The 18940-nt window shown below is 35.0% G+C and overlaps 1 protein-coding gene across 5 annotated transcripts in view; it reads left to right on the top strand.

The window, feature by feature from the left end:
* Positions 1 to 18940, top strand: part of LOC140664577 (zwei Ig domain protein zig-8) — a 123248-nt gene that overhangs the window by 14627 nt on the left and 89681 nt on the right. Inside the window, exon 1 of one of the 5 annotated variants that reach the window (XM_072889783.1) lies at positions 5268 to 6129. The exons of the other annotated variants lie outside the window; for them this stretch is intronic. The gene's annotated coding sequence lies outside the window, so the exon portion shown is untranslated. Of the gene's footprint in view, positions 1 to 5267; positions 6130 to 18940 lie in introns of those variants that run through there. 5 annotated transcript variants of the gene reach the window in all.

The raw sequence follows: 18940 nt of genomic DNA, 5'->3' as shown, positions 1-18940 counted from the left end.
TGACTCCCTCGTTACACTGGTAAAGCCATTAAATTTACATAAAAATGTGCCCCCTTGAGATCCGGCCATTCGGTGCGGGCGCGAGGCGTGAGGCGCGAGGTGCGAGGCGCGCGAGGTCGAAGAGGCGAAGTTTATTTCAGGATAGGGCTTTATGCTGTCAGATTAAGAAGTCGGAGCTTAACTTTTAACCTGAGATTAACTGCTAACCGATACGTCAGCGTGAATATATTTCTCAAATGGCTGCAAAAATTGTAAATTTCTCGCATTTTTCTACGCTACTGAAAGATATAATCGAGATGGGATAATATAAAGTAAAATTCGCAATATAGTTATTTTGTACGATAACTAATTTCGAGTATTGTAATAAAAAAAAGATCTTAATTTAAAAAAGATACAAAATTTTAATTGTAAATTTTTTCGAAAACTCTTTGTAATCGAAGTCAACGATAGATTTTGCTTGAAATTAAAAGCTAAGCAATTTGTTACGCATGCGCGCTTAATTATACGGTCAGATAAAAATTAATGAACAAACAACATAAATTTCCCAAGTTTCCTCTCTCTCTCTCTCTCTCTCTCTCTCTCGATACTTTCGACGCAGAAAGCCATTATCCATTAGTCTATAGCGTCGTTAATGACAAAATAAAGTATACTAGCGGCGATTCGTATTTTCACTTCCTTTCCGCTCGTTCGCGGGCGGTTCAGGAGGCGGCAGAAGGGAAAAAAGAAGATGGTATATCCGAATCTCGGGTCCCAGAGACCCATTAACGCGCCAAGGGAGAAACTTTCCACGCGAATAATGCAAATTATCCTCGAAACGCCCGAAGGTAGTCGCGCGTCGCACTTTGTCTCTCCTTCCGCTCGAGCTTTTCCACCCCCTTCCTTCCCCAGGCTCTTGCCTTGTAACCGGCAGTCTCTATCTCGCAACACTCCGTTCTTCTTCATCTCCCTACTTCTTTTCGCTCGCTAGCACTTGCCCCCTCTCTTTTCATTTCCTACTCCTTTCGTGCGAGATTTAATCATTCGCACGAAAGTCCGACCTCGCGACCGAAACGACTTAATCCGTTTACGTTAAATGCGAGTAGGAACGCGTGAAATCCACTTTGAGAATGGAACTGCCGTTTATTCACAAACGTATCAACTATCGCGAGGCAGCCCTTTCTATCTCTCTCTCATTAGTCATTTTTTTCATTTTTTTTTTGCTTTTATTTTTGGATTATGAATAATATAAATTTAACGTGTGTATGAGTGCATATGATATATTAGATCCACGAACAAAAATGTCAATTAATAACTTCAATTTTCTATTAATGCAACGTAATATCCCTTTGTTGGCTTCCGTAACGCTCGGATGTATAATACGCCTTAATTATAAAATCGCCGGTTCGCATAGATAACATGGAGTTATTTCCATGCGGTCGTTGCGTGGCTTAATTAATTCCAGAAAAAAATTGGCATGACGCGAATCGCTGAATTCGAAACAGCTGTCGTAATGCTTCATGAGATTTTGTTTTGTTTTGTTTTTAATGAAAAAAAGATTCGGTTACAAACGTTCTTCCTCGTAATATATCAAATATCACTATTTTTTTTTTTTTTTTTTTTTTTTGTTACGACATCGTGCGCAGTCGTATGTCACATCTGACTAATTAGAATGCTGTCAACTATGACAGATTCTTTTGTTTTTGATTTTTTTTTACAACGCATGCGAAAACATAGGTATGCGTTTTCATCGTAGAACCTTTTGCGTTAAATAATGTTGCGTTAGATTTTGTAACTCGCACATTATGTAGTATTCCGAGTACCATATACAGCTAGTTCTACATGCACGACGCGTGTACATACGTTGTTCACCGCAATTTTTTCTCACATTTTTCAATACATATACCTCGTTTATACAGTAGAAAATACATAATGTTTTATATTCTGCGTTTATAAACTGGAAAAATACGTAATGTTTTATATCCGTTCGTTGGATTAACTTTACTGCGCTGCGTGAATTATTGAACGATTTACGCACCATAATATATGTACATATTTTACGTGCATGAAATCGTACAATTGCCAAACTATGTTAAGTATCACGTTGATTTTAACAATTATTAGACTAGACGGATATTTATCGGGATTATTTCAGTAATATAAAAGTGCAATGAGATTGTTATCGCGAAATGAAAGAAAAATGTCTGCGAGGTGATACGTGGCAAAATGCCAACATTAATTCAATTTGCGAGCCGCATTAGAGAATTGTTCTAGCGCGGAACGAGAAGAAAGGCCTCCGTGTGAAATGATGACCATACGAGATCTTATCGGAACGTGTCCGTTTGTCCGTAAATGTCGCAAGGCGATAGTTTGACTATCCTTTTATTTTTTGTTCTTTAGACTTGGACTATAAATTATTTTCCTGGAAATTATGGCCCCGCCTCACCATTGACCTCGATATTTCGCTTTACTAATTTTAGGAGCGCTTGCCGCAAAATACATCATAGGTGTGTCGTGGCTCTATACTCATAATCGAATCAGCACATTTTTATAGCGCATACACACACACACACACAAGTGATCATGTATAATAATGGTATTCGTATGCGTAAATACAATGAAAAGACGCGAAAAGTTGCGGGAAAAGTTTTGTGTAATAAATCACGAAGCATTAATGTTGATGTTTTAATACTTCAGTTTACGGTACAATGGGCCGATTATATGGTAATCTTTGAAAATTGCGGTACAGGTATCGGGAAATTTTTGGTTTTGGCGCGCACTTGGGCAAACAGTTCAATATATAAAACTAATATTTACGAGCGCTGTGCTTTCACGGGAGTAATATTTTGCCTCTGAAAACGATAGGCGAGGTTAGTCATTGCGACACGAGCGAAAAATGTTGTAAATATTGCCGCATCATTGATCTACAAATATGCTGAGAGATGAAAAAAATGAAAAGTTATATTCTAGCTTATACTTGATTAATAAGTGTTTTTAACCGATTAAAATCTCTCATTTTTTTTATTCCCCATTAACTTTTTTATAACACACAATATGATTAAACCTTTACTTTGTATATTTATCAACGGGTGATATAATCTTTTTCTTCGCGGAAATAGCTAGTTAAAAAATAATTTAGAAGGAGCTCAAAGGTAATATGCAAAGACTTGTTTTCTACTTTTATACGATGCAACTCTGTTGGGTTGCACGTTATACATACACAAGAAAATTAAATCGGATTTTTTTTTTCATCTAGAGATAGCGTAACCGTAGAATATTATTATCGATCTGACAAAACACTTGCGGTTCATGAGAATCAACCCGCTAGGAACTATGCTGTTGCAAGCGGAACATTTTCTAAAAGCTTTCGTGCCGTATCTTCGGTACAACGATGGGTACCTGGTGGGTAACGGCATCATAGTAAATTAACATTGTTGCATAAAATTAGCGTCTCTATCTAACGAATTTTCGAATCTTTAACGCGAAATTTTCAGATGAATTTTTTCAGTCTGAAAAATAAAGGCATTATTACGTACTCTCGACGCTGATTACGGTTTGCTCAACGTCTGACGTCGATTTCATACCGGTCAGCTCATATTTCATATTCTCATGATGCGATTAATGGACTTTACTTCACCTACAAAATTGACCTGTAAACTCACAGTATGACGAAATTATGGCGAGAGCGTTTGCCGTGAAATTATAGACTTTTTTTTTGTGTGAAAGCGTAATCATAAAATATTGAAAGATAGAAAAGAGAGGGTGCGAAGGATACTTATATATATTTATGAGAAATTTTGTGGAAAAGTTATCAATATTAAAATTTAAGGAGAGGAAGAGAGGCGGACATAGAATCGAGAAACGCTGTTGAGGGAGTCTACAAGTAGTATTAACAGTCTCGCGGGATTTTTATCCATGAGAAATACATGTTGTTGCTTTCAGCCGATGTAAAACCGGTCGGATAATATGAGAAAATGTAGAGAAAGGGCGTTTGTAAGCAATGGTGCGACATTATCGACACAACATTCCTTCGATACTTTTATTGATTTCTTTGTTGAAAAACAAATATAGTCCCGCTTTCTCTATCAGGAGATGTACTAAAAGGATATTATTTCATAAAATTCCGTTTATATCTCGTAACAAATATTAGGGAGGTTAAAACGTACGATAAATCCGATACGTTTATCTAGAGAATAACATATTGTGTAATATCAATTACATAATTTAGTGTTTATCCAAAATCTTTATCACGCGCAAGTTTAACGATCATATTACCCGAATATGGGTTAAAAAATACGATTTAGTGTTTTTCCAATTTAAAGTTTATTTTTCCTTCAAATCATCAATCGCGCAAGTAAAGAATTTCTAAAAAAAAGTTATATTGAATCATCGGAAAGGAAGAGTTTCTAATAATGAAATACTTATATTTTGAAAGAACGAGAGCTCGAATGTGTGCCAGACAGATTTTCTAATAATAAAATATCCCGCAGCGGTAAAGGAAAAGGAAGAAGAGGGAATAAAGAGGATAATGAGAGCAAGAATTGAAATATCCGACGCTCTGTATTCCCGATAATGATATCACCGGAGGGTGTCCGATCCAAGTCAACCGATTCGCTTCTTTTCACGAAGGTTAGTCATCCGCGTGCTTTAACGATGCCAGCACCGCGTCGTGTCACGCGGCTGCTTAGTCGGCAAACTTCGGCTGATGGTTCGAGGTTGAGTAATCAGGCCGTGTGGCTAATTAGGTCGTTAATGAACAGATCGATGAACGTTGGCCGTTAGAAGGGTTCCCTTTGACGTTGCTCGACAATGTCGTCGGCGGTCGGTGCCAACGACGACAATGGCGACGAACACAACGGAAACGCGAGAATTAATGTTAGGGTGAGATTCTGTCGCAGAACTAGGAGAGGATTGTGATTTTTAATTTGGGATTTAAAGCTAATAATTTTTTTCGGGAAATTTAGCGACAGAAAATAATCGAGTAGAATTGTTACGAACATGATATATATCTCTTTTCGTCTTTCTTCTCTTCAATGAAATCGGTATATTGTCATTGATAAACAATGATTTTATAATTAAAAGCAAATCACTGTAAGCTAATATAAAACCTAATATATATATATATATATATATATATATATATATATATATATTAATAATATAATATATGTATATGGAACTAAATTATAATTATAATTATTTATAGTTTTTTTTTTTTTATATATTATATTATTAATATATATATATATATAACCTACTATTATTATCTGTAATTAAAAATCTCTATAGTTTACACTAGAATGCCTCACAAGCATCTATTCATAAAAATTATTAAAATATTAATTAAAAATTAGATTATTTGAGACGCCGTATATATAAATACCGAGGTGAGACGTTCGTGTTTCGTCTATAATAAATTGTCTATAATAATGCGCGCAGTAATACCAAGTTCAATATCCCGGAGAGGGGAGGTCAGTATCAGAGAGATCGCTGCCGGGTGATGTTGATCCTCTGTTTCGCGCGTCTTAAATCGGTCGAAAGGGAGAATTTCGCGGGTAAACAAGTGTCGGGAGTGCCGAATCGAATAACGGGCCATTATCTCAGCACGTTTATGTAGTCTCCGCGATCACGATAGACGACTCCGAGATAATTTATCGCTTTATTGCAAATGGCGGATTTCGAACGAGTGTCGGGAATGCCGAATTGATAGACAGACAATCGTTTCAGGGTATTATTTATTAATCCGTGTAAAAGAACGCACCGAGTTTTTGTATCGTGTATTATATATAACGCGTTGTACGTGTAATTTTATTATTCGTGTGGCGACAATCAAGCGAGAAAATATCGCGACGTATATCTGTATAATGTAATATCCGAAAATATTTAATTATATAATTTGCCGATTGCTCGCGCGATGAATACTGTTATTTTTTTCGCATTATTCTATGTCGTAAATAAAACAAAGTTCGGGTCGAGGAGTGCGATTATTATCGGGAGTGTCGTGCAAAATGTCGCGCGATCGTCATAAGTGATTAATTAGTGTACTCATGGTCATTTAAGTGCAAGTGTTTTGCGAGTGTTTTGTGCTTTCAAAAATACATCGACAGAGGATTAGGATGAAACTTGGGATGACATCAGGTTTTTAATAATAAGGTAATTTATTACGTTTTTGTGGAATTAATTTTTTTTTTTTGTCACGATGATCGCATAGCATATTTCACGCAATTCCATTTGGGTGTATGAAGCTAGATTTCATTTTGTGAAAATTCTTATTAATTAATTATTAATATTAAATTTAATAGTTCTAGGTAGATTAAATAAATAGTTTTACCTAGTCCCATTAAAAAAATCAGTTAGCGATTGTTTTAATCAATAATTAAAAAAAAATGCGTCTTTTATAAAAATATATTTCGTCAAAAAATATCTGAGTTTGATTAAAAGACTTATTAATTTTTTGTAGATTTATCACATGTTAAGAAAAAAAAGAGATAATATGCACATAATTTTAAATTCGAATACTAATTATACATGTTTTATTTTAGATGTGTGCGTGTGCATGTGTGTATGGAATTCTCTCAAAGAATAAGATTCCAAAATAAACAAGAAAACTTTAACGGATACTACATCTTGTAAATAAGTTTTATAATTATTAATTTTTCAATGAAATCTTATTTCAATAACCGCAGTGAAACACACATACAATGATGGAGCAAAGTGTATTTTCACTGAATCAGTTTAAGAGAATATTATGCATTATATAGCTCGAGAAAATTATCCTTTCGTGCTATGCATTGTTTTCGCGATGATTGGATGTCTGAGACTGAAGTGTCGTTAGTTTCTATATAGATCGGTTCTTACGGAACCATGAATCTGACATGATATTACTCAGTGCGATGTAACAATAACAAATCGTTTTGAAACAAGTTGGCGCGAGCGACATGCGCTCATATTTGTTCGCGAGGTTTTTCCGAATGTAAACTGATTATAATATAATAGGTCACAAAAATGTGATAAAATTCAAGCGGACATCGGGTTAACTAAAAAAAATTTTATTACAGAATATGCGGCGACGATGCATGGGTTACTCGGGATTATATCTTCGGAAAACAAATTCGAGACATGCATGCGTACGAAAAAATAATACGTCAATTATTTGCTTGTCACAGACAATTGCATTTCGAGTGTCGAGAATCGATTGATAGACGTCACTTTTCGTAGCATAGGTACTTGCATTAAGTTTCCTTTATCACCGTTTATTTCATCTTGCATCGGTATCGATTCTGCCTTGATTTCATATTAGATAACGCAATTGATGTTAATTTCGTACCAAGTCTTTCACAAAACGAGCTCGAATAAGTTTTGTCTAATATTACTGCGAATGTATGTGTTTATATATATTTATATATACATATATATATTTATTTATTTATATATATATATATATGTCTGTAACAAGATTAGACAAATTTTTCCCTTCTCTCTTTTTTTCCGCTTTTCTTTTTGTTTTTGCACCTCTTTTTTTTATACATTTTCCTTGTTTCTAACGGAATAAAATTGTCCCGTGTTTCTTCGTTTGCACCGACTTCCTTCGATTGTAATGTTTCAAAGAAAAAGACTTACGAATAAATTTGAGCTATCATTTATTCACAGCGCGATATTCTTCTTATTATCGATGACAGATTATGCAATCCCAATGACGGATTATGCATCAGTATGGTTATACTCTGGTAGGGCTTTTGAGATGAAACATGTGGATTAAACTTCAATCGCATGTATGCTCTCAAATTCCAGATTCCTTCACGTGAGGCTATCGTCTATATTTATGCCATTGTTACCGCGTTGTTTTGCCTTTCCGTTTGCACGCATGATACGATTTCGCCGCAAGCGTGGATATTGCATACCGGATGATATTGTTTAAAGAGTTCTCTACGTATTTGTTTCGTGTTGCACTATTGTCGAACGCTTTTGCTTTTCCGCAACTTTTACTTTTCTCTTTATTTTTTTCTATTTAACATAGTTAGACGCAAAATTATTTAGTTTGATGATATACGCTTTCAAAATTATCTCTTTCTCTCTCTCTCTCTCTCTTTGTCTGATCATTGTATGTGTGCGTGTGTGCTGCTAATTTTTATAAAAATCTAAAAGAGAGAGAAATTTATAATTTACGAACGTGTCACATTATAAACCCGCGAGTGTGTGCCAACGATACGCGTATTAACTTTAATATGCTCTACGCGCGTACGAATTAGCGTGCGTTCCTTTATTAGCGGACATTTCGCAAAACGAGCGCAATAAGCCGAATGTTACCGGTCGGCTCGCGTGTTATCGCATTATGCAATATTAATTCAAAGCGCTTTTGAATGGCGAGGGGGGGGGGGAGGGAGGGGGCATTAAGCGAAGAACCGAGGAGGACGCGCGAGAAAAAAAAAACTACGTTCTTTTTACATAATAAGCGAGCCGCTCGCTTTTTTTCCCTCCATCGCTTTCTTCGTCGTTCGTATCTCCGCCGCTCGTCAATCTGTTCCGTTCGCGTTTGCCGCTTGGAAATTTCTTTTCTTCCACGGCTCTCTCTTCTATCACGCCATCGCATCGCATCGCATCGCATCGCCTCGCCTCGCTTCACCCCCGTTTCCCGCGCTCTTCTCCCGCATTTATTTTCCCCTTCCATCACGGCATTATTCCTTTTTCTCTTTCTTCGTTCGTCTTGACAGCGAAGCTGAGGTAAAGAGAAAGAGCACGATAGCGCGTGACGTTATGGAAGTTATCTGTGAAATAGGAATTTGCAGTCGAGAAAAGAGGATGTCGCGCGAGCGTGAGGGAACTTTTCCCGAGGAGAGCAAAGTCGAATGTCGAGGAGGAAAAAAAAAAAAAAAATAGAAAGGCAGAACGCGATCTTACGCGCGTAATTAAAATCTTTCTTCAATAGAATGCAGACATTTTGCGGAATAGAATCGCTAATGCCCTACGGACAGGGGCTTTGTTTTATTGGCTACTTTCCGTTGTATTAAAGAGTTTTTATTAGCTATTTTATTATAATTAACTTTTTTTCTTTCGAATATTGAAAAAAAAAAAAAAAAAAAAAAATGTTCATACGAGGACTTACTTTACGCGGATTCACATCGCGTGAGGACTCACGGAAAAGAGAGGACGCGATATATCTGATTTACCGGTCCATAAATATCCCTAATCTATACCGGAGACATAACTCTTTCGCGTCCTCCCGCTTTTTGTCTCCGTGTCTTTCTCTTTTTCTCGCGGTCATGATTCGTTACTGCATCTTTCATTCCGTATCTGTCACTGTCTTTTCTTCTTTTTGCTAGCCTAGTTCTTCTTTCGTTCTGCATGTCTCGACGGAATGAAGGTAATGGGTGCCCGTTGTGTTTGTAATCGTTGGTTGACATAACGAGCTTGTTATAATACGAACAATATGGCATGATTTCTTTCGCTGACATTTTTCTTATAAAACATTTGAAAAGTTACCGCTATTTATTTCAATCCCTTTTTCTATACTTGTATAAAACAATGCATTTCTATTTCTTCCTTGCATAAAACAATACGATTATATTTTTAGAAAAATAAAAAAGTGCACATTTATATATAAAATGCAATTGTATTTTTTTTATTAAACAGGAATATATACGTATATATGTAGAATTCTTGAACAAATCCTCGACTGAACAAGTAAAATAGTATTGCTCGTAACAACAGGATGCAGCTATTTACCGTTACGGTGGAGATTCGATGCACCTTACGAGCTATACTATTGTCTGACATTTGCATTGTCGTCAAAATAGCGGTATAAACGTAAATCCGAGTTATCGTAAAGATCCGAGTATCTGTGTACATGCATATATGTAAAGTGTGAGCGGAGGAGGATATCGGTTTCCTGCGAATTTACTTCATAAACTAAAAGAGATTGCGCTGATGACATTAAAGAGGTATACGCGTAGACGCTCGATAACACGATCGTTATCGTGTAATTACGAAAGTTAAATTTCTAAGTGAAATTCTTACTAATTAACGTTAACGACATTCTCTTTTTGTCACTCGTTTAGGTAATCTTTCGGATATTACCGGTCGCCATGCTCTCTTCCAGAAAATTAGACGGATATTTTGGCCTTATCATTAAATAATATCAAGGATCGTTAAACGTTATCGCGTGAAAATACCGATCTTTTTACGCGTAAAAATTTAAACATGTATGAATACAAGTACAGTGTCAATTATATACTTTGCGTTAAGCATGACAAATACAATAAATTAACGTTGAAAGTTGTCCGGAGTTAAAGTATCATCAACGTTATAAAGTTTCAGAAGCGTTTCGAAAACAGCCAAAGGCCAATTCGCGTCACTCACGGATTTCGCTCTCTTTCTCCTTTGCGATATATAACAGAGAGAAGCGGCAATGCCGCAGTTGACTTTCCTGTTTGTGTAGTATCGAACTTTAATTAAGCTACTCTTCCCCTATGTGAAGTTTCGTTACGGATGACGAAATCGTCAAGAGAGAAACTCGTCACTTCATGGAATAATTACACTGATTGTGAGAGACATCGGTATACGCGCAATCATTTATTACGTCTGCCGTAATGTTCAAACTTGCACGAGGAGAGATGGGAAAACAAAAATACATATGTTTGTATATGTGTCTTTGACGTTTTTGAAAAGAATAATTAGCATAACGAAAGACTTGTCATTGTTTTGCGAAATTGTCATCTGTTGGCTGTTTTTTTCTTTTTTTTTTTTGGGGGGGGGGGGGGATTCTAATAATCTAAAATTAGTAGGACGTAATCCTTCCTTCCTTTCAAATTCTTGCTGGATCGCTGTATCTTTCCTTTCTTCTTCACTTTTTTCTTCTTACCTTTCTTTTCTTTCATTTTTTCCTTTTTTCTTTCATTTATTTTAATTTTTTAAGCAGCTAACTTTTTAAAAGTATTTTACTATTATTCTAAAGTTTCATTTGTGTCGCATATAATTTTGTATTCTTTTTATATGTATATCTTACTGTATATTTTTACTCTCTGTATATTTTTATCTTCTTTTGGAAAAATTATTTGAGTCTTTTAGCGAAATCTTTGATACCTACACGGAGAAAATTTTATATTAAAAATTACTGTGATATGTAGTAACTGTGGACCATTAGGAATCATTCTAAAGTAAAGTGCTATGTAAAATTATAAAAATTACATCAATCTATGCAATTTTTACAGTTTTACATAGCACTTTAACTTAGAGTGATCCCTAATGGTCCATAGTTACTATATACCATAGTAATTTTTAATATAAAATTTTCTCCGTGTAATTTTTAAAAATTCATTATTTCAAGATTTAGATAAAAAGTAACGTAGTATTTACTAATTAATTTTTAACTCACTGATGACAGCACAGCAGCAGAGTTATATCGTTAATCCGTAAATTACAAATCTAAAGTTACAAACTATACTAGTTATAAAATATGGTATATTCAAAATAATTAATATTTGAAACAATTATATACGGACATATTTATTAAATTTTTTATTCTTTTTTTTTAGACAAATAGATCAATTATTTTTTAAATATTATATAATAAAACTTAAACCATGTCATACGCATTATATATCACGCGCTATTGTAAAATGATGATTAAGATTGAGACAAACGTTTAATTAATGCTACAAACTAACAAAAGGAATAAATAAATTATCTAATTTCTTCTCTCTTATTTACTCCGTCGGCGCTCGATGTTTCATCCAGCTTCCTCTACTCTTGTTTTGTCTTTCTTCATTGTTGTCTTTTTATAGTATTCATCCAATATTTACTTCTGAAATGTTATTAATTACGATTGAAGACGTATTAATCGAAATATCAAATGTTACTTTATCCAATATTGATTACGCGTGCTTTATTGTTTATCGTACGGTGAGCGAGAATCACAAAAGAATACAATTATATATGAAGTTACAACTGACGATGTTTTGCAAATTAGCAAAAGAGATGCTTATCGAATGATGGAGGAAATATAATGCTTATGCACAAGGATGATTGTCGCTTTGTCGACTATTCACGTGATAGATTTTGATATAAATTTTGCAAAATATACATTTCACATATTAATATAAAACAATTACATATTGAATATTTTGTCCTTTACATTTCAAATTAATCTTTCGATAAATGGACTATTTTATCGCACCTAAGTTCGACGTTTCTTTGAAGGCTAAATTTACATTAATTTTTAATCAAGTAAATAAATTAGTTAATAAATTAATTTCTTGTATTCTCATGACTTTTTTCAAGTTTTTCTACATCTTGAAAAGAATAAAATTACGTGGTTTTAATAAATCGATAATTGTGATTCTTCTTAATAATTCAAAAGTGCGATTAAATGTAAAAAATACAGTGATTTAATCGTATTTCCTTGATTTGTTAAATTTATACGATTTTTCTTGAATATCATACTGGATAATTTTTTTATCAGTAGATTATATATCGACGATATTTTATTCGGTATTTGCGTTTGTTGTTTTCAATAATTGCAAATATTGACAGAACACGCCGCGAATAAATTTTATTTGGTCACCGTACAAAATACACACACACACACACGAAGATATACATAATCTCGTATATATATCTGCGAGAATATCTGCATTTTGTATTATGTATTTGCCGTGGTGTGGAATAGTTTTGCGATATGACGAATTTCTTTGCCTATTTTTATCATTTATTGGATCGAATGTAACGCATTCATGGAACGCGTATAAAAGCACTTCTTTCCTCACTTTCTTTCACTCTTGTTGAATATTATTGGATGCTGCACTCAGACCTGCACGCATTCATGTGATACACGTTACGAGTGATCATGATATTCCGATAATACCGTTGATAATATGCTTTCCATTATACTCCGACTATTTTTGTATCCAGTTTTATCTCCGATATTGGTTAGATATTTATATTGATAGGCAATGTTATAGATAGTATATAAAGTGTTAGATATAGACTAAAGATGTCGATAATATCTTGCAGACGATAATTCCAGAATATATGTACGTTTTTACAACACTTGTTATTTAAATTTACTTATTATTTACTTCTGTCTCGGAAATTTTGTTAATTTATCATAATAATAATTGCGTATATGATTTTGTTTGATTACAAATGATATACGGTCGATATAGGATCGGGAATTTTGGAATAATATCGGCACTTGTTGCTATCGAAACAGTATAAAAATATCGATAACTATTATATATTAAAACATTTTTAGATGTAGATCGTGAAGAAAAATGATCACTCATCCTATTCGTTCGTTATCGCGAGTAGAATATCGCGAATTGTTGGCCGTTTGGGACAGTACGATGATTAATCGACGAATTTCGTGATATGACAACAAAATATGGCAATGTAATGCCTCCTGATTCCACTGACGTGACTTTTTGCATTGCACGTTTAGAGAATATGGAAGTCCGGACAAGATTTACAGATTCACCGTGGAAAACGATTTATTGCTGGCATGTATCGACGTTGAATACATAATGAAATTATTGATCCCCTACTGGTGTACATTAGTCATGCTGTCTATGGACCAAACAATATTTTTGGGAGACGAATTTACGGGCTGTATATATATTTGTATACTTTTTTGCGTACAATTTGATCCAGTTTGCGCAATTTACAGAGACGAATTTACAGGGTAAAAATAATAACACGTGCGGATTCTCAATCAATGTTGAAGATATTCTATCGAGGAAAATCTTGTATAGTCGCGCATACAACGCGTGATATATTGTACATACATCACTTAATGGGTTGTTCCATTACACGCGTAATGCGAAATCGCATTAGCATCCGAGGAAATGCTTGGCTAAGTCGAAACTCGGAATCAAGGAGGTTTCTAGAATTTGGATGGCGATTACGTAGTTTCTCACGAAACAACGTGTGCATACCTATATTCTCCTTTCTTCGTTACGTTAATGAACGCAAGGTAATTGGACAGTGGTCACATTGTATCATTCAAACGTGTAACTATGAATGCAACGCGCGTATCGTTATAATCTTGTTTATTTCTGATCATAATTGCTTGCCATTACAAGTATTCTTCGTTATCTCATTCATTTGAAAAAAAAAAAAAAAATCAAAAACGATTATATATTATATAAAGAGGATTACATATGTACGCATATTCTATCGTAGTCATATTTATACAACGGAAAGAAGAAAACTTTACAATTACTGTATCTTAGAAACTGGAGCTCTCTTAAGCTGGCAGGACCAAATCAGCAAAATCAAATGGGCAGGACCTAATGAATTATTTAGTACTTATTTTGTACTATTTTGTATCACCAAAAATAATTTTGTACCCCATGCCAATTCAGAAAAAATCGTGGCGCTGCTAACTTAATATTCAACTATCGTAATAAGTACGCATACCTATTCCTTCGAATATCGCCGTACATATGACAGGAGCAACAGCGCGCTACGTCTGTAAAAGTCGAGCGCCGAACACTGTGTGACGATGTAAGATAACAAATTTCTTATGCCTATCAAATAATATACGTAGGTATGCCGAATATCCTTTGTAAGAAATAGTGACGCGTCCTTGTTTGTATCCTTGGTATGCGTGACGTAGGAAGACACGGCATACGACATAGTGGGGGAAGGCAAGTGGGGGAAAGGACCGCCGCGTCGCGCAGAGACGAAAAAATTATTATCGTTCAGCCAACGCTCGAGAGTTAACAAGTACGTATTCGACATACATATGTCGTTTATATCAATAAAGTTTTTCTACCTCATTGTCAGTAGCTTTCGATATACGATCTATCTGATTCTTTTGTAAAACTAGTTTTACTTACAACACCTTTCGTTCTCGAGTTTCAAATTAATTTTATTATAATAAATGAGTGTATTACAATTTTTCGCTTCATCATTCGATCCAGCAAGTACTAAATAATCCATTAGGTCCCATTTGATTTTGCTGATTTGGTCCTGCCAGCTTAAGAGAGCTAGAAACTGGTTTTATAATAGCACGTATGCACAAGTGTATTCTGATCGATTCGTCCCGGCATGGAAATGAAAACAAATAATAATAAACTGTATCATAATATCGAGATACAATGAGATATATATATATATCTACTTTTCCTGGAAGTATTCAGGCAGATCGATGTGCAATTAGCTATTAGTAACATTTACAAAAGAAAACGCATCTGTTTGTATTCAATAAAAAATGGAAAAATAAGAAAGTAACAGAGTAAGCAAGGTAAAAAAGACATTACAATAGAAAAGATATTGTACTTTATATTTTTATATACATGTAATTGACAAATTAAATTACAATCTAATTGGATTAACGACTTATTCATCTTTGCATATTCGCTGTGCGTCATTGTTGAAAATATTTATTTATCAATTGTATTAATAGATTTTGCATGCGTAACGTTTATGGGCATTGAATTATACGGTCGAAAATTATACAGGCAGCCGATAATCGAGTAACAATATTTGCTATTGTTGCTCTGTGCGCATCCAAAACAGCAATATAATTTTCTCTTTGACAAGTGCTTTCGCATTGCCAATGTCCAATAAAATTTTCATTTTGGAAATGCGACCTTTCCTCTTTCCAAATTGATATTATCGAATTCATCGGGGAAGACACGAGCGTGGTAAATGACAGCGAAAGCAAGTATTTATCATCACGTTAAGTAAAATTCGTGCTAAACACGTGCGGACAACGACATCGCGTATTACGAAACGATTCGCGCAAAATCCCTGCAGAGTGTTAAAAGTGTGTGAGTTTCGCTCAATATGTGTAAACGATTGCGGGCTAAAGCGAATGTCTCTCCATTTCTGTCGCAAACACGCAGCGCGGATCAGCTTGGTAATCACAAGTACGAATTGAACGACACGCGCGTCAGTTTAATAGAAGTAAACGTGAATATAGAGACGCGCGCACACATGTACAAATGTATCACGTATCTATTTTACACGGGTGTATGCGCGTATATATATGTGTATATATATATATATATATATATATATATATATATATATACACACGTATACCGACGTGTATATACACGCGGTATACATGCAGGAATGCGTAGCCACGTGTTCCGGTGGAGTTTACCTAGGTATACCCGATGCATTGTGCATAGAGATAGAGATCGTGCATTACGAACGCGGATGCATATTAATAAGATGTTGCAGGAGGGCTGACTCAAAGGAGAATTGAACTTTCGAGGACATAAGAGTTTCGAAATTATTCAAGCGAAACTTTCCGAGGAAAGAGCAATAACAGGAGAGATTTACCAACTGCGCGGTTTATTACTAATCCTCGCGGAAAACCGCTTCGCGAAGAGGTGCAATGTTAATGCGCGAGCTACCGTTATGGATGAGCAGATCCGGAGAATTGACAGCGTAACGGTAGGACGTTTTATGAATTTTAATTCTTCCGCCGCAAAACCACCCGCTAATCTATATCGAGAGACAATGCAACGGAGATAATCGAAACGGTAATTGTTATCGCGGTCGTTAACACATTGGTGTTAAAGAGACGCCAACGGTGCGCGCTCACATAAACGCATCAATGGAATTGTAAATTGACATTTCCATTTTGGTGTTAGACGAGAGAGAGAAAGAGAGAGAGAGAGAGAGAGAGAGAGAGAGAGAAGGGAGAATGCTGTTGTATGGACTCTTCTTGTTGAATTGCTGCCGGTTCAATGGCGCGCTTAATGAATTTAAGCTTCCTTCTTCACTCTCAGGGTGCTTGAGTTATACACCGTTTAACCATACCTCTGTACACGTAATGAACTGTGATCCAGGTTGATAATATACACGACACTGTGTGGAAACGCCTCACAGATTTTTATTAATAGAATATCTTTAATGAATATCCTTATCTCACGACAAAAAGAACAGCGTAAAAAGATAAATCGATACCGAGAACTCCCGCAATTTTAACGCAGCTTTAATGCAAATTACGTACGTATATATATATATATCGTCATTTTTTTTTTTTTTTTATTATATGCTATAGTTATCTTAAAACACGCAAGAGGGACTTTAATATAGAGAAAAAATGCATATAATAAATGTATATAGCTGGCGCGAAGAGGATATAAAAATTCTACCGTGTTCCATCAAACTGTCGTTAGGATGCCTTTATGGCATAACGATGGTAACGGGCATTTGTCGAGCTAGAGTACAGTTCGTGCATTCGAAACGCGATGGTCGGTAGCCAAATGGAGAAGGGACCGCTTTTGCAACGCGCTCAACGGTAGGATATTGCCCCGGTACATAATGCGCGTACATGCATTTTGTTGATTCTAGTGTTACACGCTACCGTGCCCTGTAATGTATCGTCAAAGTCGGGTTAGAAATGATCATTGTAAAAGTTTCAGAGGTAAAGTACTGCTATAAATTCGGATGAGCGTCTTACGGATGAGGAAATAAAATCGTATCAACGCACCTAATACGACCAAATTGCACAATCATCACTTATATCTTTTACAATCTTTTGTGCGCAGCAGCTATAGTAGTAGAAACATTTTCATTTTAATAATATTCTTTTACATGAGATTTTATACAAATCTCCACGCGACCTACTATATGTCATTGTCGGCGCGAGTGTGGCTGTATGATACAAACGTGGGGCTGTGTCGTCCTAACCACGACATGCCACTGTCGCCTTTATCACAGCATAGTCATTGTCCGCAGCTACTTGATTGTTGTCGTTTTGACATCAAAGCGTCATCGGTAAACAGCGTGTTGCAATCTAAGGAAACTTTTATCCAGCTCCGATCTGCCTAACTCTATCGATCCGATACGCCCCCTTTTTCATTTTCTCTCTTTTTTTCTTTTATCAGAAATTATTGCGATACGGCAATAAATATAAACGGTTTTTATACGAATAAAATAATTCGCAAAGTAAGCTATTAACGAAATAAAGTTTGATTTTAATTACTTATTGTTAAACATGAAAATGATTTTAATTATTAATAATATACTGTATATTAATACTTTATGTGTTGATTTTAAAATTGAAATGTATTTAATTTTATCTTCTATATATTTTTGTACTCTAAAAATGCAACTAAATTTGATTTGATCAGCCTATATCGAACTTCTGCAATCAGCACGATTAATAACTTCCAGATCGAAGGCTAACGGGTTAACAGGGTTGGTTCGTCGGCTTTCGCGAGGTTTATTGAGCAAACATTGGCTGAAGTTGCGATTGCGGAACGTCGTATTGCCAAAATCGATCGCTTTTGCACGACAGAATGCCGAAAAGGGAATAATCATTCTGACATATGCGGTTGGAAATTGCAATTTTGTCCTTTTTTTTTCTCAAACTGTCCTTTTTCATATGTGAGCTAGCGCATAAGGTATAATCAATATTTAATATTCCTAAACAAGTGTTTTATGTATATGCGACATATTACATTGAAAAGTTAAGGAAGTTGGTTAGCGTTAGTTTAGGCTGATCTAAGGAAGCGCTCGCGAACTCTTGTTTGCCAAGTTAGCTCGTAGCATCGATGTTATTAGATAATTCTCGCGATCGATTGATTACTTGCATGTCTTAATGAAGTTCCGAACTTGTATTCTTAATAAAATTAAATTGTAATATAGATGCAAGTTATATGCGAAAGTTATACTTCCATTATAGTTAACAAAATAGAATATCAGAGAAGAGAAAGAGTTATTTGAAAAAAACCTATCACTGTCTCGATTGTTAGTACTACACAGAAAAAAAGAATATTTATATTTTGACAATATCTTTAGTTTCAAAATTTAAATCTTGACATGAGATTATATTGTGTTAAACAAAGAAAATTTGCTTGGATAAAGACATTTTATATAGTTTAACCAAGAAAAATATATTCTTGTTATTTAAGAATAATTTTTTTGAATGGAGAGGAAAAAGTGTTGGATAGAAAATAACACATATTTAAATCGAAGATTATAATTTTCTTAGAGTTGGAAA

This window comes from Anoplolepis gracilipes, chromosome 4 (assembly GCF_047496725.1).
Source record: "Anoplolepis gracilipes chromosome 4, ASM4749672v1, whole genome shotgun sequence".
In the NCBI taxonomy this organism is placed as follows: domain Eukaryota; kingdom Metazoa; phylum Arthropoda; class Insecta; order Hymenoptera; family Formicidae; genus Anoplolepis; species Anoplolepis gracilipes.
Note: the sequence above shows the minus strand (reverse complement) of the source record. Positions and strands in the feature narration are given on the sequence as shown.